This window comes from Neovison vison, chromosome 2 (assembly GCF_020171115.1).
Source record: "Neovison vison isolate M4711 chromosome 2, ASM_NN_V1, whole genome shotgun sequence".
NCBI lineage: Eukaryota > Metazoa > Chordata > Mammalia > Carnivora > Mustelidae > Neogale > Neogale vison.
Genome location: NC_058092.1, coordinates 208,197,807 through 208,219,949, shown reverse-complemented (window position 1 = coordinate 208,219,949; position 22,143 = coordinate 208,197,807). Strand labels below are relative to the sequence as shown.

Here is a 22,143-nt window from a genome sequence, read left to right as displayed (position 1 = left end):
TGCCATTCCTGTAGGGAAAAGCCTCTTAACTCCTTTACAGATTCTGGATCATAAGACTCAGGCTGGCTGGAATTTTATCTCTTAACTGTCTGTGGACAAAGATTTACTGAGAAAAATCTCAGTAAGTGATGTTGGTTCAGGGAAAGCTTTATAGAGGACCCACTTTAGGAATGTGCATTTGCATACAAACAATGAGAGTGCTAATTAAAATGATTCTCACATAGTCATTTTAGCAATGCAGGGACTGCTGCTTGGCAACACTTGGATAGTGGAAATGAGTGTACTTGGAAATAATAAAGTATTGCTCCTTTCATCCATCTAACCAACTAAGATGTATTGCGTGTCTTCTGTTTGCAAGGAAGTGGGCTGGAACCGAGGGGGTTGGGCATGAAAGGTCAAGAGTACAGAACCCGAAGTTTGCCCTCGAGGGCGACCGACCGAGGGGTTTCCTGGACGTGACACTACCCGGAAAGTCCAGGGAGAACCCTGGGGTGATTGGTGATCCTACCTCAGGAATTGAAAGAGTAGTAGGAATTAATCTACCTGAAGTGTTCTCCCTGTTAATGGAGACCACACCTGTTCACATTGTTTTAGAAGTTTTCTGTATTCTGCCCTTGGGTTCCCACCCCCGCCCCAAACGGAGTAGTCAGATTCCCTTTCGCAACCATATGCTAACATTGAAAATCTTTCTGTCCTCCTCATCGGCATCAGCTCTCACTGTGCACCTGCTGTGTGTAGGCCTCTGGTCTCTGCCCTGATTGAGCCTGGAGGGGCTATGAAAGCCTTCCCAGCTCCCGGTGGGACACCACCGCCAGCTCCTTGCCTTTTTAAAGAAGTGTTTTAGGGCATAGAAGGGCAGAATAAATATTTGTGGATCAAAGCTTATCAACTTGGCGGTTAAGCGTGCCCCGTCCGGAGTCACATGGACTTGGTTTCACATTCTTGCTGCCGTGGGCTCACTTCGTGATCTTGGCTTGCTTGTAACTTCACCTCTGAGCCTCGTGGTCCTCATTTGTGGAATTGGGATCAACACGAGTACCTGTATCAGAGGATTGTTACGAGGAAGACTTGGACACGAGTCCCAGAGTCTTCCAAGGTGATGAGGGTGAGTTAGTATGACAGCATTCCAGGCAGCTCCTGCCTGTGGTTTTGGCAAAGTAAAGCCATTGTTTGGGTCTCAGCTCTCAGTTAAAATTCTGATGTAATCTCAGGCCCATGTTTAACCCTGCCAGCCCTCATTTCCCCTTTCCTGATCTATATTCAGGTATATCTAAATGCCATGTATGCATGCTTATCTTAAAAAAAAAAAAGTACGGCTCCTACAGCACCTTGTGCCTGGCCTGTCGTGTTCCATAAATATTTGCAAAATTTTAAAAACTATAAAACTTATTTTATTTTGGTTATTCTAGAATTCTTGTGAGATTAGGTAGGGCAGGTCTTCCTCCCTTGTCAGCTGCCTCGTTATGTCTGAGGGGCACCGATGAGAAGCCGATGGGTTAAAATGGTTTGCTGAAGGGAACCTGGCTGGTAAATGTGGAAAGCGGGCCTAGAACCCATGGTATTTGCAAGGAAAGTTATGGGCATGCCTCTAAGCATTTGTCAAGGGCGAGTGGGGGTCACAGAAACATTAAGCATTGTTATGGTAAATCTGGTGACAAGTGAAGAGTGTATTTCCTTCCTCTATACCTACTGCCCTCACCCAAATGGGCCGTGATCCCCTGGCCTGTTGCTAACCGATCTCCTCGGTGAATTCTGGCATCGACCTTGTACCCTGCAGCTGGGTCTCTGAAGCTTATTAAGGTTGCCAGTTTAAACCTCATCCAGACCCTGACTCCCTCCTACCTGGCCGAACTCTGTTTGGAGACCAAAAGTTTCTACTGTGTTTATATATCTTGTATCCGAGCCCCTTCGAAGAGCCAAGGTTAAAGTCCTCTTTAACCCCCTCCCCCTGCCTTTATATTTGGTGTTGAAACACTTCATTTCTTATAAGAAACTTAGCTATGAAAGGGGTGTATCAGGGAACGTGAATATCGGTTTAAACCACTTGTGTTTGCCAGTCTCTCGTTGCTTAAACATCTAACTTAAGATTAAAATATGTTCGTGTTGGTTCATTAACACAGACACTTTTGAAAAACGCTGCAGCGTCAGGGGTTAAAATATAAAATTCTATATGCACAACGAAAGGTGGTTTAGTACTTAAGTCCTATTTTTGAGCTCTGGAATTCAATTCCTTCCTGTTACCAGCTGAACCTGGGACTGATGTATTAGATGAAAATATAGTCCTATCTTCAAACATGGACAACAGGACATTCTGTCCTCCAAATTTCAGCGTTTGAATCGGGTGTTGCAGGAAACTTGGCACCCTCTCTTTCTTTTCAAAATAATAAACAGAGATGATGTCGCCTCAGGTTTCATCTGATGGGGCTTAGATGCTATTGCCTCATAAAGGCTGATTCATAGACAAATGGGAACTAATTATAGTAACTTAAAAATAATGTCCCTGTTTAAATTTGGCAAGGCAAGATGCCTTGCATGTTTTGTAGGACATGAGAGACTCCGTTTCTTCAGTGGCACGGAGGTGACATGCCCATTGCTATTTTAGCCACACAGTGGCTGTGCTGGATTACTACCCTTTTTATTTGATTCTGTTGGGGATTTCTCATGCTTTCTCATGCACACTCCGTGCACAAACACTGAAACAACTCTTAATACCGTCTACACAGGGAATTCTTTCTTGCTAGTTATCCATTGCATTTTTTAAGAGGCAGGTGTCTGAGTGGAAGAAAGTAGATGGCATTTTTAATTTATTTTTTTAGTTTAAGTACTTCAGAATCACTGCTATGAAATATTATTTGGTGAAATGAATAGAGAATCATCACAGGGTGTTCTGGTCACTTCTTACCCTCCCCACTCAGAATTAAGTTGGAAGACATTCCACCATAATTTTCTTCAAATAATTTTTGTCTTTGAATTTTTTTTTAAAGTTTTTATTCATTTATTTATTTATTTGACAGATAGAGGTCACAAGTAGACAGGCAGGCAGAGAGAGAGGGGGAGAAGCAGGCTCCCTGCTGAGCAGAGGACCCTGGGATCATGACCCTAGCTGAAGGCAGAAGCTTTAACCCACTGAGCCACCCAAGTGCCCCTGAATTTGCTTTAAATAAGTAGGTGATACATGACCATGTTCAGAATTCAAAAATTAGAAAAATCTTTGTGATGGAAAGTAAATCTTTCATCTTTCATCTCTCTCTCTCTCTCTCTCCCTGTGAATTCCTGCCCCAGCCCTCTCTTCGGAAGCAGTGCTGGGCACCGGTTTCTTGTAAACTGTGCTCAAGATTTTCTCAGCATCTGTAAATCTGTATGTCTATTTTCTTCACACAAATGACTTCATGCTATCCGTGGTGTTTTGAACTTGGCTTTTCTATTTAACCATAATCTTAGAAATGATTCCTTTTCACATCTTGAGCTACCTCATGGTCTTTAAGAGTTTTGTTGAGTAGCTGCGTCAGAGCATAGAAAAAATAGTCTATGAGTGGTATTTAGGCTCTTTTCCCCTTCTGCTGCTGAAATCATGGCATACTGATAATCCCATACATCTGCTATGGGATGGGCGCTCCCTCTGGGTGGTTATCAGTGTGGGCTCAAGAGCCCAAGGGCCTGGGTTTAAGTCTTAGTTTCTTCGTTTACTACTGAACTCTGGGATCTTGGCCAGTTACTTATTCTTACTGGACCTCAGTTTCATCATTTCTAAGATAGTCTTTATCTTAGAAGCAGGACGTGGTGACTAAAAGCCTTGGTCTGTAGAAAGCTTATGCACAGTGCCAGTCACGTCGACAGGTCTGTACCTGTTCACGAGTGGTATCGTTTTGTGTGATGTGGAAATACCTGAACTTATCTCTGCATGTTTCTGAACCACTACTAGTAACACATAGGTTTTGAGTGTGTGGGTTCCAGCTCCTAAATTTACTGAAATGCCATGTTCCTCCTCCCCTCCCCCCTTTCCTTGCTGCTTCTGTGTACATCCTGGAGGAGGAAAGGGAACATTGGATTTCTGGTCACTCCACTCATGTGTCCAGACCCCTTCAAAGGTATCAAATACATTGCCCATGGTGATACTTTTTAACAAATGGCTCAAAAATTTCCCCCCTCTGTAACTAGCTTAGAACTTTATGATACTTAAATATGTTACGTTTAGGCAAATACGTTGTGTGCGTGTGCGCGTATGACTCAAATTTATTTAATGATTTCACCATGTTTGAAAGTATAAATCTTTGGAAAAGACCAGAGACTGTATTTACCCTGATTTAGTTAACTTCAGTGGAAGGTACAGGGACTTCTGTCACCTATGAATCTCACATCGTCGAAGACCACCACTTTTGGATTCAGACAAACCAAAGGTAAAGTCCCGGTGTTGGCATTTGCCTGGTGTTTGACCATACACTTACAGGGTGTTGTAAATGAAGACATCCACCCACCTTCTAGGACTTCAAGGCTGATGAGAGAGTAGATAAAGGACCAGCAGTGTATGGCACGTAGCAGGTGCTCGCGGACATCCGTTCCTTTACCCTTCCTGTCCTGCATCGCACTTCCTCCTGCCATCAGCACGGCCCTTGGACGTAACCTCTCCCACCCGGATCCCAGTGTTCTTCCTCCCCACCCTCCTCTTGACTTGCCCTACGGCTAACCTGTGTGCTTTTTCTGCTTCCGCTGGGAGAGCAGATGATGTCCGAGTGGTTGTCACTTGCATCTTCCCTGTTGTTAACCAGTTTTCAGTGAAACCGGCAAGTGAGTGAGTGAGAGTCAGACTTGCCCTTTCTCTACCCTAGTGAGGTCATTGCTGTTTCTTTGAAAGCAATAGCAAGTGACAGCCTTGCAAGATCGCACTTAGGGGCCACGGAGCGTTACACCAGCTCCTGAGGTGATCATAGAGAATGGTGTTTTCATTCTTGGCTATTCCTTTGGAGAAAATTTGCTATAGCCAACTTAACACTAATTATTTTCCCAGATAATTCTTTTTGTGGGGGGAGGTGGATGTGCGGGAGAGGTCTTGAAAATGTTGCACTTCATTGAAGCTCCATTAGAAGGCACTTGTAGGAGGCCTGCTCTGACCGTTTTACCCCCACTTCCCAAGAGAAGCATGAGCCAGCTGGCTTCCAGACTCGGTGGCCACCTTTGCTCGGCCCTTGGTTTAATGTCTTAGAGGTGGACCTCTGGGCACCCAGGGAGGGGAAGTGAAGCTACAGCTGGAAAGGGAGCAGGAAGACCTTTGCTAGATCTTCCATATCACTCCTTTGGACAGGAGCTACTCTATTTTGCATGAAGTGTTTTGCTATGAATTTTTGAAATAGCAGTCACACCCATATTCAAATGTAAGAACCAGGGTGCTCTCCAAAGACATGCACAGCCAGGTCCCTTCTATTCCGCAAACAAATATTTGGATAATAGGAACCATTGTTGCCACTTGGAATGCTCTTCCCAGTTATCCTCTTCCCTCCCCCCACTCAGCTTTCATATCCTTTCACATCTAGCGAATTCCCACTGTCTGGTTTTTGTAGTTTTTTTGACTCTGGACTGTTTGGCTATTAGGTAAACCCTTGTGTGTTGAACTGTTAGTTATTAACCCTGTTGTCATGTAGATTCATGTAGGCGTTTTCCTGTGTCAGTGCCTTGGCTTCCCGGTCAGGTCCTCACTCCTTAGGCAGGGACGCTGGGCTCCTGGGCCACTGTAGATGTGTGTAGGGCAGAAAGCGTGCTTCCTTCCCTCAGCAGCAGCAGTGCGCCAGCCCCCCAGGACTGTTGGAAATGCACAGCTGACCTGCTGAATGAGGCTGTCTGGGGCGGGGCTCAGCCGTCCGCGGTTTCAGGAGCACTCCTGGCCATCTGCTGTATGATGGAGTTAGAGACCCTCTGCTATGGTGAGAAGCACGAGGGGCTGGGGGCTGGGGGCGCGCGTGGTCTAGGACTGATGCCACTTCTGCTGTTTGCCAGTTGACCTTAGGGAAGGGAGTTTTTCTGTCTCTTCTCTCCCATTTGAGGGTTAGCTTGTATAAGTTTGTTCTGCAGGATGTTAATGGGTGCCCTAGAGGATCAGGTGGGAAAACCATTATGTGGGCAAATAAATGAAAGGAATGCAGCTGCCTTCGTGAATTTCAATAGGATTTCTTATGGCCAGACTTCTCAGATACCTAAATATGTCACTGAAGGTCACCGAGTGTCGCTGTGGAAAGAGGTAGCAAATTTGTTAGCTTCTAGAATGTCTTTGCTGTTGCCTGTTGGCTTTTCTGGCAACAATATTTTGTGGAACACCTTTTGGGAGATGCTGGACCAGGTGATGTGTGAGGGTCCTGTTAGCCTTCAATTTTTTTTTTTAAGATTTTATTTATTTATTAGAGAGACAGCAAGAAAGCTTAAGCAGGGGGAGCAGCAGAGAGAGAGGGAGAAGGAGGCCCCCCGCTGAGCAGAGGACCCCCCCCAACATGGGCCCAATCCCAGGACCCTGGGTTCATGTACTGAGCTGAAGGCAGACACTTCACGGACTGCGCCACCCAGGTGCCCCCAGCCTTGCGATTTCAAAGCCCTGTAAATGAGTCCAAAACTCTAAAACTTCAAACATAGGGTGAATCAGACATGATGCCAGGATTTATAATTTGGGTAAATCAGACTTACACAACAACTCGAGCATTGGAACAAAACGGAAGTAACTAAACACTGAAGAATAAAAGGTTACATATTTTTAAAGCAGCAAGTTTTTCTTAGGTAGAAAACGATGTACTACTACGGGAGAAGCAGGGAAGGCAAGATAAGGCAAATGTCACTTCCTAAGTGTATTCCTGGCAGGAATCCTATGGCACATTCAAATCAGGTAATTTTAGGAGATTTAAATAAAGGAACTATTTATAAAAGGTGTAGGCAGAGTTTGGGAAAAGCAACAATGGTTGACGCAGGACTTACTCCTCTGTATATGCAAGGTTTTCCATGTATCCTGTTCAGTCCTCATAATCACCCCAAAGATAGGTTTTATTATTTCATGCTTTGCAGAGAAGAAAGTGAAGTTCAAGGAGGCAGAGGAAGTTACCCTTCGATGCTAGCTGGGGAACAGAGGCACAGTCATGGCTCTGTTAGACTCACAACCGGCACTGTTCCCACGTGTTTCTTTAGAGGAACATCCTCTTTCCCCTCTGTCTTTCTCTGTGTGATGAGGCTGAAAACACTGCTCTCCAGAAGCTCATGCTCTGAGCCAGATGTGTTACTCTGAGCAATCTGTAGACAGGAGAAGATAGCACAGTAGGCAAATGCTTAAATTAACAGAAGTATGCAGCTTACATATATGGGGGAGAGAGAAAGGCGGGCAACAGGCAGTTCCCATGCCCAAGTGGGTTGAGGCTGTGGAAATCTGTCATCCATCCTTTTTTGGGGATTTGTCCCATTCTAGAAAATATTTTTGGATGCTATGGGAGCCATCGGAAGGGCGTGAATGAGGCCGCTTAGCTCGTTGGGGCTGGGACGAGGTAGAGCGGAACTTTGGAAACATATGGCGCAGCTCGGGAAGGCTTGCTGTGGGAGTAGCATGCGAGAGTGCCCTATTCCTAGGAGCCTCCGCCAAATGGAGATGGTGCTGGTGGTGGGAGGCGGGCAAGCAAGTGGGAGAAGGAAGAGGTCATGGTGGGACCCCCAGGTGCTTCTGACTCCAGTTTTTATGCTGGGGCTGCACTGGTCCAGTGAAGTCCCCTTAGCCTAAGACCTTTGTTAGAGGATGGTCAAGGTTGAGTTTTCTAAGATCTTCTTGATTTTTACCTCTGTCAGGAAGTTTTGGATATGAATGCTTCATTCCTTTTATACCCTGAGAAAACTGAAACGTCCTGTTTCAGAGGAGGTTACTTTCCCCATGTGATGTTAAGTTTGGGTTGGCTCTTACTGCTCCATTAGAATATATCTTATGGTCAAGTCCTCTTTATTCCAGAAACAAAAACGCCTCTCAAATACTGTGCACAAGCCCTGCCTTTGAAAACATCTGGTAGAAATAACAAGTCGCTTGGAAAACTGTGATTCTCAGATGCGACCCCTGCCTCTCTATTAGCAGGGAGTCACTGGAGTAAACCTTTATTTCCTGTTGCTTCCACACAGCGGTCCTTCACGGAAATATTTTGCGTGTTTCCTTAGGCAGCAGGGAACCTGCAGGGCAAACAGTGAGGAGGCCCCAGTTAGGAACAGAGATGCCGTCTTTGCCTGGTCGCACCTCAGAGGGGCTGGGAGAGCCCGCCTGGGCCCCCAAACTTTGAAGCTATGCCAGGCCTCTGCCCCAGACCGCTGAGCACTTTAGCTCTCCCCCAGGCACCAGCAAGGCCCGACCTGCCACACCTCCAGCTCTTTTTACAAGAGAGGTGTTTTAAAATAGTCTTAAATGTCAGACGTATTTTTTTTCCACAACATTCCTCAGACATCTCATAAATTATTCTGCAGTGAGACTTTAATAGGGACGCTTGGAGGATGAAGAGTTCTCGTCAATGGAGTTTTTGGTAACTTGGACAAGTATTAACCCCAGGCCCTCCTGCTTTCTCCACCTCAGAACTCTTTGAGGACAATCACGAACTAGAAAGAATTTCCCTGAAACCGTGCTTGAGACTGTCTTCGATGACAGAGCTCTTAGCTTCCCTCATAATGTTGTATGTTAATCGAAGTCCTGTGATGTTCCAATATTTGACTCTTTTTGGCTCTCAGGGCATTTGGTGTGGTTCAACCTGATAACAACAGTGAAGAAAGTTGAGGATTTTGAGCTTGGTGTTTTCTGGCTTCAGAATAGTATCATAGGAAAAAAAGGTTTTGTTTTTTTATATTTAAGAAGCCTGTGTTACACACTTTCCTTGCCATTTGGTTCCTAGGAAAATGGGCAAGTAAAGATTCTGGTTGTAGAATTGGCATTGCTGCTCACTCTGTCTGCTGTCCCACTGGCTCTATGCTGGGGGCTTCTACGAGTGTGCATCCCACCTACAGCCGCAGACCTCTTCAGGTCAGTGTGTGCTCCTGAAGGTGAGCACGTAAGCCTTCCTTTTGTGGGTTTTTAGTCTGTTTTGTCTTACAGTTGTATTTTACATACTGCTTACTGACTTGATTTATTTGGGGACGAGTTTCTGGAAACCAGACGAGTTCCAGTTTCTGGAAAACTGGGACTTAGATTATTGGTACGAAGAGTTAGGAAATTTGAATTTGGAGCCATCCTAATAGTGTTCAGTGTGTGGTACAAACGCAGAATCGTGGTCATTGATGCCCAGAGTGATGCTCTCTAGACGCCTTTTGGCTCAAAGATAAAGTGTAGTAAGGACGCTAGGATACTTCATTCCGTGGTATTTCTCTTTCTTCAACAACTGGATGTTGTAGTTAACCGGTGTTTTCGTCTTTTCAGGCCACTCTAATGTACTACCACCGACTGCGTGGTTTTAAAACAATGGAAATTTATGTCTCACAGTTTGGGGACATTCCAGGTCAAGGCACCAGCACAGTTGTGTTGTGCTGAGGCCTTGTCCATGCTGCAGACTTCTCGTCATAGTCTCACGTGGCAGAAGGGACGAGGGGTCACTCCGGGACCTCTTTTGTAAGGACACTAACCCCATTTATGAGGGCTCCACCCTTAAGACCTAATCATGTCCCAAAGACCCCACCTTCTAGTACCATCACCTTGGATATTAGGTTTTCAACATATGAATTTTGGGGGGGACATTGGCTGTTAGGCCAGGGCAACCATTTTGTCATCTGGGACGTTCCACTATTTTCTTTGTATATGGATATGGAATGTTAGTATCTAGAAGAATTTTCATAAAGTGTATTTTATAACATCATTTGCCTTTTTATGTAAAAGCAAATAAAAATATGTACTGCTCCTTTACTACATGTTCAAGGCACTATGTGAAAATTCAGAAAGAATATTTGTAACAAAGAATTTTGTTCCTCTTGAAATATGGTGTTAGCATGACATTCTCCTTACCAATTGGCCTGCAGAAAAAGAAGACAATATCCTTTGGGGGAAACAGTACTGAATTGGGAGTTAAAAGCCCTTGTTTTGTTCCCGTCCAGGTCACAAGCTCACTCCAACCATGTGGGCAGGCCTCTCCTTTCCCACATGGACTGCTTTCTCCTCTATACAGTGAAGATATCAAACTGGATTATTTCTAAGTTCCTTCATAACAAAATAAACCCAACCCTGATTTTTACTGAATACTTTCCACGTAAGTTACTGAGATAGTTCCCAGTAAGTGTAAGAGAGTCTCTTACTTCTGTGGGTTTTTAAAGGTACCTCAGAGCCAGATAAACAGAAACAAAACCCCCAAATACTTATTGACCATCCTCCAAGAGTCTGTCACTGCAAAGAGTAGAGTGAATGTGTAGAGTACTCAGCCACCCTTCAAAGAATTATTCCTGATTTACAGAAGAATGAATAGTATGAGAGCCGAAAAGGGACAAGGTGGGCTAGGCCGCCAGTGCCCCCAAGTTAAAGCTGTCCTTTGTCAAGCACGGCACTGTGCCCAGCTTTGTGCTGTGTTTGACCAGTGTTACCCCAAACCAAACCTTCACACGGGAGGAATGCTGTGATTCCTCCATTGTACCCATGTGGAAATGCACATTCACTTGCCCAAGATCACACAGTTGGTCACTGATGGAGCTGATAATTGATACTGAGCCCACATCCTTAATTGCCACATCTCTGCAGGAAGGTGAGGGCATGGGTGGAGAGAGGCAACAGGCCTCTCTTACTGAAGGAAAGCGTGGGTTTGCCAAGGGTTAGTGAGGGAAGGAGAAGGGGACATTCATGACCATGATCCACTGACACGGACCCATTTCCTTGGGTTCTCTCACCTACATCACCTTCACTGCCTTGCTGGGGCATGGGGAAAACTGCCTGTTTGTGAAGTCCGTGGCCCATGCGTGGCCAAAACCCTGCCTCCCAGCCTCCCCCCAGCACCTGTGCCAGAGCTAAAACGAGCTGCGTGTGTTTACTGGAACTTGGGATATCTTTGCCACTTGATTTGACGAGAGTCAGAGCAAGGGAGTAAACAGCCGGACTCAAACAACTACGTGGAACTGGAGAATGACCCTGACAGTAGAACTATGACAAGTTTTTAAAAAACATTTTCAGATTTTCCAAAACTCTGTCTTACTTCAAACTAACATTTCTCTTTTAACATCTCCGTTTGTAGAACCAAAAAATTCTAATTTTGGAATCTGCAGTGAACGGCTTATAGTCTTTCCCTAGTTCCCAGTTCATTCCATGGACCAAAGGGGTCCCTTGTGTCTGGTCACAGGTCTCCGTGCAAACTCCTGTTCTCTGTCACCCTCTCAGCAGCCAGCCATGGACCATGTCTAGTCATCATGTGGCTTTAACAAAACAAGGAGCACCATTATCTGGTCTTTAAGCACCCTCCACAGCTTGGCTTGTAGTCCTCTCGAGGGCAATGATGGCGTTGATCTCTGTAGCCAGCCTGGAGCAGTGTGTGGTGCTCAGCGGGCACTTGGTAAAGGCTGGGTGTGTCTGTGGAATGAGGTGTCACACTCATTCTCTTAACCACCAGGAAAAACAAATGCTGTTTATAAAATGAGTGGAGGGAATAGAAGGAAGGGAAATGCAATGTGAAGACAGTATGAGGTTGTCTTTACGAGCTTGGGAGTCCCTTCAGGTTTTACGTCATAATTCCACAGCCTGCTGGTCACGTGACCCCAAGGAAGACTTTGAATCATTGCCTCCTTTTTTCTCTTCTCTCTCTTCTGTCTTTTCTCTTTTCCTTTGAGAGAGAGAGTGTGTGAACATGGGGCTGCGGGGGGAGGAGCAGAGGGAGAGGGAAACTCAAGCAGACTCCATGCTGAGTGTAGAGCCTAATGCAGGGCTCAGTCTCATGACCCTGAGATCATGACCTGAGCCGAAACCAAGAGTCAGAGCCTCACCTGACTGAGCCACCCAGGCGCCCCAGTGGCCTCCTTTCTAAACTAGTAGCAGCAGTATACACATAATCTGCTTATTAGGTATATAACATGCTACATATAGTGCCTGTGCTTAAAAGGGGAGCTCTTGATGATAAAAATAATTGTATTTTATTTATTGCTAGGGGGACAAATCAGATTTGTCAACCTTCTGAAAGAAACGGGAAGCAGACTTGGATATATAGCTCCCCAGCTCTCCAAGTTAAAAAAGTTTGCAAACTGCAGAGTGGTATAATCCTGAATATTTTACCGTTACCTGGATTCAGAAACAAGCTCACCAGGGTGTGAGTTGTATTTGTGGAAGCTTGGTCCTGCAGGTGAGGAGGAGGCTGTGTTAGGGTGGCGACAGTATGGATCTTTTTCTTTAATTTTCAAATGTTAAATTTTGTGCTTATATTTCTTTTGCACTTTAAAAAACCTATTAGATGTAAAAAGAACTGCACTCCTGAGATGAAAAAGGGATTCTTCTAAAAAAGCGTTTGATACTTAATCACTTTGGAATTCTTTCAGTTTTAGCTGTTTTCCCTATTGCTCTCTCCCAGAAGCTATTTGCTGTTGCTGAGTAGTGAATGGAACCACCTAGTGGAAACATGTTGAGAAGTTAGGAGTTTGAGTTGGGTCAAATGTCGCCCTTATAATAATATGATAGGACAAAATATTTAATGGACTTTTAGAAAACAATGCCTGTTTAATTAAAAGAAAAGCTCTTTAGATGGCATCAACAGATGTATCAAAATATATCTTTTTTTTTTAAAGGGTATAGTCATTTTATGGGTTATGATATGAAACAGTCCTAAATTTGGAGTGAGTTTGATGTCTTGGCTTTCTCAATTATTCAGTTCAGGAATATTTAAGCTAATAGTTGAGTGCGCTCCTCGGAAGTCTCTCATTTGGAAGGCCCGTGCCAGACAGTGTGCAGATGGGGCAGCAGTCATGCCTGGCAGGCCCCCGAAAGTGGGATTGCATTTGCACATTGTCTTATGTGCTGCGAACATTTTGCAGGGAAAAAAGGAAAAACTCTCTCCCTGCTTAAATGAAATTCTGACACAATCAATGCAAATTATAAATTATATTTAATTTGATGCAACAAATTCATCATCATTTCCAACTTTGTGTCGAGTGCGGTGCTGGAGCTCTGGGCATTTGATACTTGGTGCTGTAGTAACTTGGTCACATGGACCAGTGTTTTTCAAAGTACGGCCTTAGACCCTGTCTGCCAGAAATGCAGATTCTAGGTTCCCCGTGGAACTTCTCCATATTCTCTCTATTCTCCGTATTCGTCCGGGGGCAGAGCCTTGTAATCTACATTTTAAACAAGGGCTTCCCCCATATGACCAAAGTACAGCAGCTTTTGCGACCCTCTGATACAGAGGGAACATTTTTGCAAGGATTATTTCAGTTGTGATCTGAACTGACAATATTTTTGAATCCAGACAACTCAAATTTATAATGAAAATTGAAGTACCAGTTAAAAATTTAGTTGGAGGACACACATACAAATAATTTTTTAAATGCTCCTTTTCAGAATCCTTGGTCATCGGAGTTGACTAAGAACAGCATTACAACTAGTACTTTAAGATAACTTCTTTGATATCCATAAGAAAACTTACATTTGGGGAAATCATTTATGATTAAGTCATTCATGAATTTATAAGAGGAAATTGCTAAGTTTGGAGGAAAAGGAATGAATAGAAAGACCTCCTATCCAGTGTTAAGACCAATATTTAATGTAATACATGTGATTTATTTGGGGGCAGAAGTAAAGCCAGCAGCCAGTTTTCCACAGAAAGACAGTGGCAGTTTCATTAGGCTCTTCCAACCACATAGTGGCATTTGTGGCTTTCAGAATAGTAACTTGGTCAGACTGGGTCTTGCCATGTTCCTTATTACAGATATGGCTTTTAAGGAGAAAAAATAATCAGGACATGAGAGGGGAAAAAAAAATACTTTATCTTGAAATTTCTTTGGCTTAAAAGTGATTTCATATGGGCGCCTGGGTGGCTCAGTGGGTTAAAGCCTCTGCCTTCGGCTCGGGTCATGATCTCAGGGTCCTGGGATCGAGTCCCTCATTGGGCTCTCTGCTCAGCAGGGAGCCTGCTTCCCTCTCTCTCTCTCCCTCTGCCTGCCTCTCTGCCTACTTGTGATCTTTCTCTGTCAAATAACTAAATAAAATCTTTAAAAAAAAAGTGATTTCTCATATGATCTCCCTGATATGAGGAAGTGGTGATGCAACATGGGGGCTTAAGTGGGTAGGAGAAGAATCCATGAAACAAGATGGGATAGGGAGGGAGACAAACCATAAGTGACTCTTAATCTCACAAAACAAACTGTGGGTTGCTGGGGGGAGGGGGGTTGGGAGAAGGGGGGTAGGGTTATGGACATTGGGGAGGGTATGTGCTTTTGGGTAAATTGGAAGGGGAGGTGAACCACGAGAGACTATGGACTCTGAAAAACAATCTGAGGGGTTTGAAGTGGCGGGGGAGGGGGTGGGAGGTTGGGGTACCAGGTGGTGGGTATTATAGAGGGCACGGCTTGCATGGAGCACTGGGTGTGGTGAAAAAATAATGAATACTGTTTTTCTGAAAATAAATAAATTGGAAAAAAAAGTGATTTCATATAACCTCTATATTTAAATATTTCTTAATGTTGGTATAGATTTCAATGATAGAAGAATAAGATTTAAATAAAATTTTCCCCTTCGGTGAAGGATCATATATGTATTTATCCATATAATTTTAATAATTGTTGTAAAGAATCAATAATTTTTGTTGAAATATTGTTTGAGTTGGTCTGCTAGTCATCAGCTCTGTTTTCCTGGTCTTTGGAGAACCCCTGCCCCTCTGTCTGTCTCTTTCTCCATCTGTTCTCTTTCCCTGATGACAATGGACCCAACTCGTTCTAAGAGAAACCACACTTTATTTCCAGCAGGAGCAGAGCAATACTCTAAGAATGATTTCCTTATCTTTCGCAGAAGGCCTGAAGTCGGCCTTCTTGTACTGTGATCTGGGAGCTCCCACGACCCAGGCATTCAATCTGTTTTCTTTGCTAGGAATTCCCAGAGCCATGGCTGGGTCACCCTTTGCCTTTTCTGGCAGCTGGTTTCACTCTGAATTTAATGAGGGAGCCGAGCCGAATGGCCAGAGGAGGGTTTCCCCGTCTGGCCCCTCACTGGAAGGACTGCTGCTTTTCCATGTTCAGTGAGTGAATGCCCAACTGCTGGGCAGTTCCCAGAAAGGGCCCTTCCAGCTGGTTCTTGTCTGGTCAGCGTCTGGGGCACCTTCCTGAGCCCTCCTGCTCCCCCCTCCCTTCTCCTTGGGCTTTGGTGTAACCAGCAGTGAAGCAGGAGCAGTGAGTATCTTAAATCACACCTAGATGTAAATTTTGGCGTCACTGAGATGTTCTGTCCTTATTCACTGGTCGGACATGACAATCTAGCCAGGCCTGTTGGCAGACTTCCTGTAGTCCTCCCGGATTTCTTGCTGCCTAAGCCCTCACCGCACCTGATTCTCTGTATTTATGTCTGCCAGGCCATTTTTAGAGCTGTGATATTAGCAGGTGGGAATTTGAAATGCTTCATCACCATGCTGAGAGTTCAAGCATTTTTCATGTCATTTTTAAGAATTTTAAGCTCATATTTTAGTCCCCTCCCTTATAACCTAGTGTATTTACTTAGGCTTTACATTTTTGCACAAGAAAAACCTTATTTTTGCGCTTTTATTATTAAACAGATAGGAAGAAAGTCTCTAATTATGTGCTTCTTACACTGGATTTTCTCCAAACTCCGCAAATACTGCAGCTCCCTGGAAGAAGATTGGGAACCAACCCAAGAGTTCTAAAGTTACATTTCTATGACAGATTTTTGTTGCATGCTTAAAGGGCAGGAGAGATTTTTGTGTGGGACCTTTATCTTTCCTCCATCTCTGCAGTCTTCTTAAAATGCCCTCTGTTAGAATCCTGGTGGATTGATTTCCAGCTATGCCCAACATACTATAAATTAAAATAGAAGAGCCACTATTCATTCCTCACATATAGTGAAGTTCTGTTGAACGAATTAATGGGCTCAGCAGTACCAAAGGGCATTTGATTGTGGACTTGCCTTAAATTAATGATTTTTTTTTTAAAATAGGAGAAAGACATTTGAACCTACTATAAGTTATGAAACCTTAGATTTTAATTTTCTACTGCTGCTTCCATCCCCCCCCCACCCTTGAGGAAAGAATGCCACAATGAAATTTTTAAAAGCCATTTAGAATCCTTTAGTGCTCTCAGGGCTTACAAATGCCCGTGATCATGGGATGCTTGTCTTCAGGGGCTTCTAGAAAGCACACAGGAACACAAGCCTAAGAGTTGTAACAACTCTTGCTGATGTGCTTGGCCTTCCCCCACTCCCCATCCTGGGGAAAGAGCCCATCAGGGTTGGGGGGGGTCCTTTCTGTTTCAGGGAGGATGTGTGTCTTGATTTGCTTTTTCATGTCAGTGGATTGGTCCGGACTTCATAACATTTGGAAACTGTGGTCCTTTCCAACCCTGATATATTATGATGCTCTCAGTCCTTTGACCACATGAGACCTTCTTAAAGATTGACCACATTGTATTTCTTTTCCTTTTTTTAATTTAATTGAACTCAATTACCGACCTTTTTGCAGACAGCCAAGGGCACTGCTATTCTAGAACCTGCAGAGTTCTGTACTGATGTTGGGTGCTTGTGGAGCTGCCCCAAGTGTGGTGTGTTCTCTGTCCATGGCAGAAAGCCTTCATTCCTGGCAGTGTGCCTGCCTCCTTCCATCAGGGTCCCAGTAAACTGTTGTTCTAGTAAAATAGTGACTAACCAGAGCCTTTTATTAACCAGCATTTCCACCCACATACTACTCTCATTTTTGGAGTCGGAACGAGGCTAATGGGAAATAAACCAATTTTGTCAACACCCGATGGTTTGTTGAGTTCTGACTGTGCAGCCACTGTGCTCCATGGGTACCACTGGGCCCATGAATCCCTACAGCAGCAGGGACCTTAGCGCTGTTTTAATCCCTGTTTTACAAGTGGGGAACTGAGTTTCATAGTGGTGGGATCACTGCCTTAAGACCTGGAACCATTTGCTGCTAGAGTTCAGTTTGAGCCATTTAATATTCTCGCAATCAGGATCTTCCTGTCATCCTCTCCCCCCACCCCCCAAAAATCCCACATTAACTGTAATTGAATACATAGTTCTCTTCTTCCAACATCTTTTGTCATATTTACGCAAGCGGTGAATTGTGAATACACGGTCATTTTGTATGGGAAGCTGTTCTCTTGAATGTTAGTTTGAAACTGATCCCTGACTCTGTCATCTTTTATCCTGTTTTAGTGGTGGTTGATTATAGTGTGTCTAGTTAGGTTCTTTGAGGTATAAAGGATTTTTGACATCTTTTATTTTCTGATAATTTTATGCCAGCCACCAAGGCAATTGGGAAAAAAAAAAAAAAAAAAAATTGGCCGTGGGCAAAAGTGGCAGGATGAGATTGAAGGAGTAAGCTCAAAAAATCAAATTCTCTCTGAGCAGCAGTTTTTGCTGCAAATAAGCAAGACAAGACAAATGTAGAAATTGTCAGCTGCGGTTGCTGTAATCAGCTTCTCTGTGGAGCTTCTCACAGCCAAGTGGGCAAAACAAGTTTGCCGGGAGCTGCTTTCCCGGGCAGAGAGCGTGTATGTGGTTGATGGAAATTGGAAGGGGGAGCTCTGATAAAAAAGATGTTGATGTCAGTGCCCCTGCCCTTTGGCCTGTTCTCAGCTCCCCTACTCTCCCTGTCCCTGTGCCCGCACCTCTGTAGTTCATCCTGCATGCCTTAGTCAGATTGATCTGGAATTAGGACGGGTCTAAAGATCTCATCGTGGGTTCTAGGGCCTGATAGAAGGAAGCACAGATGCTCTCACCTGGCATCTGAGGCCAGCCTGTGGCCTGTGCGCCCCGTCCACCCGATGTTATTTCCGTGTGCTCTTCAGTAGAAGTCCTTTCCATCCACCAGCTGGACTTGGATCTTTTCTGTGTACATTCCATGCTGTGGACCAAACATCACTGGCATAGAACCCACCTCGGAAAGCCCACCTCGGGCACTTCCATGAGAGCGACTCCTGACCCACAAAGGATGCGGAAGATAATAAATTTTATATGGGAGTTGAATGATAGCCAGTACCACCCATGCTGTACATGTGAAAGAGGAGACCAGTCACATGGTCTGTCTTTTCCCAGCCGCACAGTCCCTTCCCTGTTGTTGAGTATCTGCTCAGAGAAACCAGCTGAGGGCAAAGTGGTTTGGAGCCTCGCCATCAGATGCTAGTGAAGATGAGGACAATCAGCGGCAAACAGCGAACATTTATTGAGCACTTTCTAGTCCTGCTCGCTTTCGTCATTAATGCTCACTGTTAACACTGTGAGCCTGATGGCTGCTGGTATTCCCATTTTAGAGATGAGGAAACAGGCTTGCAAGCTTAACGGACGAACCTCAGATCAGGCCTCTAGTAAATGGCAGAGCAGCAACCAAAGTCGTCTATGTGGGTGATGGCGTGTTTGTGGGTGTCACTGATTCCTAAAGGCTGCTAGAAAATTCTGTGTGTCATCATTTTCAGTGTAGCCTCCCCCGTGAACGCTTCCTCTAGAGAAGTTAATAGAAGAGCTACAGGGTATTTTACACATTCACCAAAGGGTGCTTTGGTCAGCTTGGCCGGGTCTTTCCTAGTAAGTCTCGAAGCATCCTTCTCGCTGGCGTCTGCTACCGCAGAGGGTGGTCCCTAAGGGCTCTCCCATGCTGTCTTAAGTGATTCTCCGAGGTTTCAAGGCTCTCTGTCTTCTCTCTCCAAGTGGAATGTAAGGTCTCTGAGGGCAGGAACCATCTCTTGTTTTGGTTGATCAATTTGATTATTGCCACAGCTGGTTAAAAATGTTCCCTGCAAGTGTCATCGCTGTCTTTTAGGTCTGTGTGTTCTCTGAACAGCCTCATGTAGGAGGGTCGTTGTTCAGGCTGGAACTGTGCGGCGCCTCTTTGAGGCCACGTTGTGGACCGGGAGGAGTCTGGACGTGGGAGCCAGCGCCGGGATCTGCATTCCCCTTTCTGAGTGCTTCTGCAAGACTCTTCAGCTTTCGCTGAGGCTGAGTTTCTCCATTCGCCAAGTGTCTTTCATTGCCTGACTTTGCTTCGGAAGGCAGAGCCAGAGATGGATTTCTTGGTTCTTAGATTCACCTTCAGTTTATAAAGCTTAATGTTTTGTACAGGTAGGTGCTGTGAAAGCAGTAAACAAAGGGGGACACAGGGCTTGATCAGCACCTTCTTTGCTAGAACACTTTACCTTTTGCCACACAATTTACAAGGTTTCGTATGTATTTTTAGATTTAATCTTAGAAACACCTTATGAGGCGCTCGAGGGTGGCTCAGTGGGTTAAACCTCTGCCTTCGGCTCAGGTCATGATCTCAGGGTCCTGGGATCAAGGCCCACATCGAGCTCTCTGCTCAGTGGGGAGCCTGCTTCCCCGCCCCCCCGCCGCCCTGCCTGCCTCTCTGCCTACTTGTGATCTCTCCCTCTCCGTCAAATAAATAAATAAAATCTTAAAAAAAAAAAAATCAAAAACACCTTATGAAATTCGGTATTATCCATTTCCTTTTATAAGTGAGTAAACGGAGGCTGAGAAACTCAGGGACTTCCAAATTTGCACAGCCCTGGCAGGGTTTGAATTCAAACCCTGTTCTCACCCTGAATTTTTGTTGTTTTCTTGCAGCCACTAACCACATGTAGCAACTGGTAGCAGGTGTAATTTTCTCCATGCATTTGTTTTTGATCTGTATGTGTCTTTGTAGTCAAAATGGGTTTCTTAGAGATGACATATGGTTGGCTTTCATTTTTGTAATCCACTCTGACAATCTGTCTTTTAATTGGTACATTTAGACCATTTACATTTAAAGTGATGGTTGATATAGTTGGATGTACATAGAACAACTGAATTCAGAAATGTGTGTGTATATGCATATATATACTATTCTTATTTATATAAAAATATAGATGCCAGTCTATTTCCAAGTAGTCTGGTCTGAGAGTTGTGGTGTTTAAAAATATATACTTCTACTGAATGTTTGCCATCTATGAGCTAGCTGCTATATTTTAGTGATTTTAGTTTAGTTTGAAGAAAACCTATTCCAGAAATTTGCATTCTATTCTCAAATGCTTAGATGCAGATTTTGGACCTGATATATTGAAAAATTGCCTAAATAAGTACAAAATAAGATGAGGAGACTAGAGAAAAGTAGCTACAAAATAGTTCACTGATAATTCAGTGATTAATGGAAGTCAGGGTTTCCCGTTCATTACTGGAAGGGACCAGTGATCTGATGAAGTACTCAGCCTCCAAGGCCTGAGTTAAAGGATCATTGATTCTGGGCCTGGTCTATATGTGTTCTACCTCAGTTATTCAACAGATGCCCCAGAGAAGAGAGATTTTCCCAGAAAAGATACTGTTTTCTGTGTTTCGTGTTGGCTCTTTGCTAAGCTAATGTACTTTCAGTAAAATTTCAAAACTCCTTAAGGAAAACAAGCCATTCCTGAATAAGCCAGCATTATGAATTGAAGTATTTAAGTTATGTATTTGCAAAAGATCCGGAGTCTTTTTACTGAAGGGAACTTCTGTTCCCTCATTCCTGAGCATGGTATGGTCCTGGACCGCAGACGTCCATGTGATATACGATGTGAGGCATAGCCTGAGGAGTGTTGTGGCTCAAAAGCCAAGTTCAGAGGGAGCTGTGGATTGTCTCTAAGAGTGGACGCCTCTCCTGCTGTATGAAACCCACCCTTCTTTCCCGTTCTCAGGCTCCAACAGACCCCTTTTCAGCGTTTTAGGATTTTTCTTTCAGTCACACACAGTAACTTCTTAGTCTCCTTTTCCCGTCCTGTAGACTCTGGCCCAGCCTGGGCTCTTCTGAGGACTCAGAATGCCCGTGGCTATGCTTTCCCTACAGGTAGGCATCGTGTAGTGACAGCTGCCCGAGAAAGACCTCGTCTGTATCCCGGACTTGGAGGTTATGTGTTCATGATTGAAACGAGCTAAGATGTTTCCCTTTTATCTCATGAATTTGGGAATCTGCCCTTGTTTGAATTCTCTAGGTTGTCTGAGTGGAGAGTTCCAAATGTGCTGGATGCTGCAATTAGACATCTTTGTTTGGGTTCTGGAGACAGAGCCATATTTGGGAAACACAAATGGGCCAGTTTTCATATTTAAGACTTGTCTTGGTTAACAATGCGTGTTTAAGAAATTTCGTGTGCCCAGAGTTGTACATATAAAGAGTTTGAGAAGGAGCTCAGGGCTCTGGAATGCCATGAAGTCGGGTTAGGGGCTGGGAATTGGCCCCAAGCAGGCCTGGGGAGCAATGGGGTATCGTGTGTGTTGTCACCTGGCAGCCTCTGCTGACTATTTTAAGACTAAATGTTTTGGTGCAACTGCTTCTTAGGAAATCTGGTTGAACATTCTAGTCGTTTTACTGCCCCCCTTGTCCTCATAAGGAACTATGCGGGAGTAGTTTGGCTTCATTAAACAAAAGCAATCACTGGCGATTAATGTTGGAGTCCCACACTTAGGGAATTTGCTGTTAGTCCTGGGGAAGATTGCATCATGTGGGGCTATGTGCTAATGGACAAGATTGTTAGTGGTGTGTTTTTTAGCTTGTCACCTTAATTTTCTCCTGAAAGTTCTAAATATTACACAATTGCATTTCAAGTGCTAGGTATGATCTGAAAAAATGACTTTTCACTAAAAAAAGGGTGCGTGAGTGGCTCAGTTGGTTGGGTGACTGCCTTCAACTTGGGTCATGATCCTAGAGGTCCAGGATCAAGTCCTGCATGGGCCTCTGGGCTCAGCAGGGAGTCTGCTTCTCGCTCTGACCCTCCCCCCTCTCATGCTCACCCTCTCACAAACAAATAAAATCTTTTTTTAAAAATTTTAAATGTTAAATAAAATCTTTTTTTAAAAAGATTAAAAAATAAAAAGAAACATAAGCAATCTAGAAAATAGAAATGAAATTTAGAAGTTGACTATAATTCCATGCTACCAGATTATTTCTAGAATTTGGGCATGTTTCCTTTCAAATATATGGATATGTCTTTTGTTTGTTTTAAAGATTTCTTTATTTTATTTTATTTTTAAAAAATTTTTTAGATTTC

The 22,143-nt window shown here is 44.1% G+C and overlaps 1 protein-coding gene across 50 annotated transcripts in view; it reads left to right on the top strand.

Annotated features, from left to right (window-relative positions):
* The window catches only part of SORBS1 (sorbin and SH3 domain containing 1), a 227,514-nt gene that overhangs the window by 78,398 nt on the left and 126,973 nt on the right, over positions 1-22,143 (top strand). The window contains exon 1 of one of the 50 annotated variants that reach the window (XM_044240148.1): positions 5,839-5,915. The exons of the other annotated variants lie outside the window; for them this stretch is intronic. The gene's annotated coding sequence lies outside the window, so the exon portion shown is untranslated. Of the gene's footprint in view, positions 1-5,838; positions 5,916-22,143 lie in introns of those variants that run through there. 50 annotated transcript variants of the gene reach the window in all.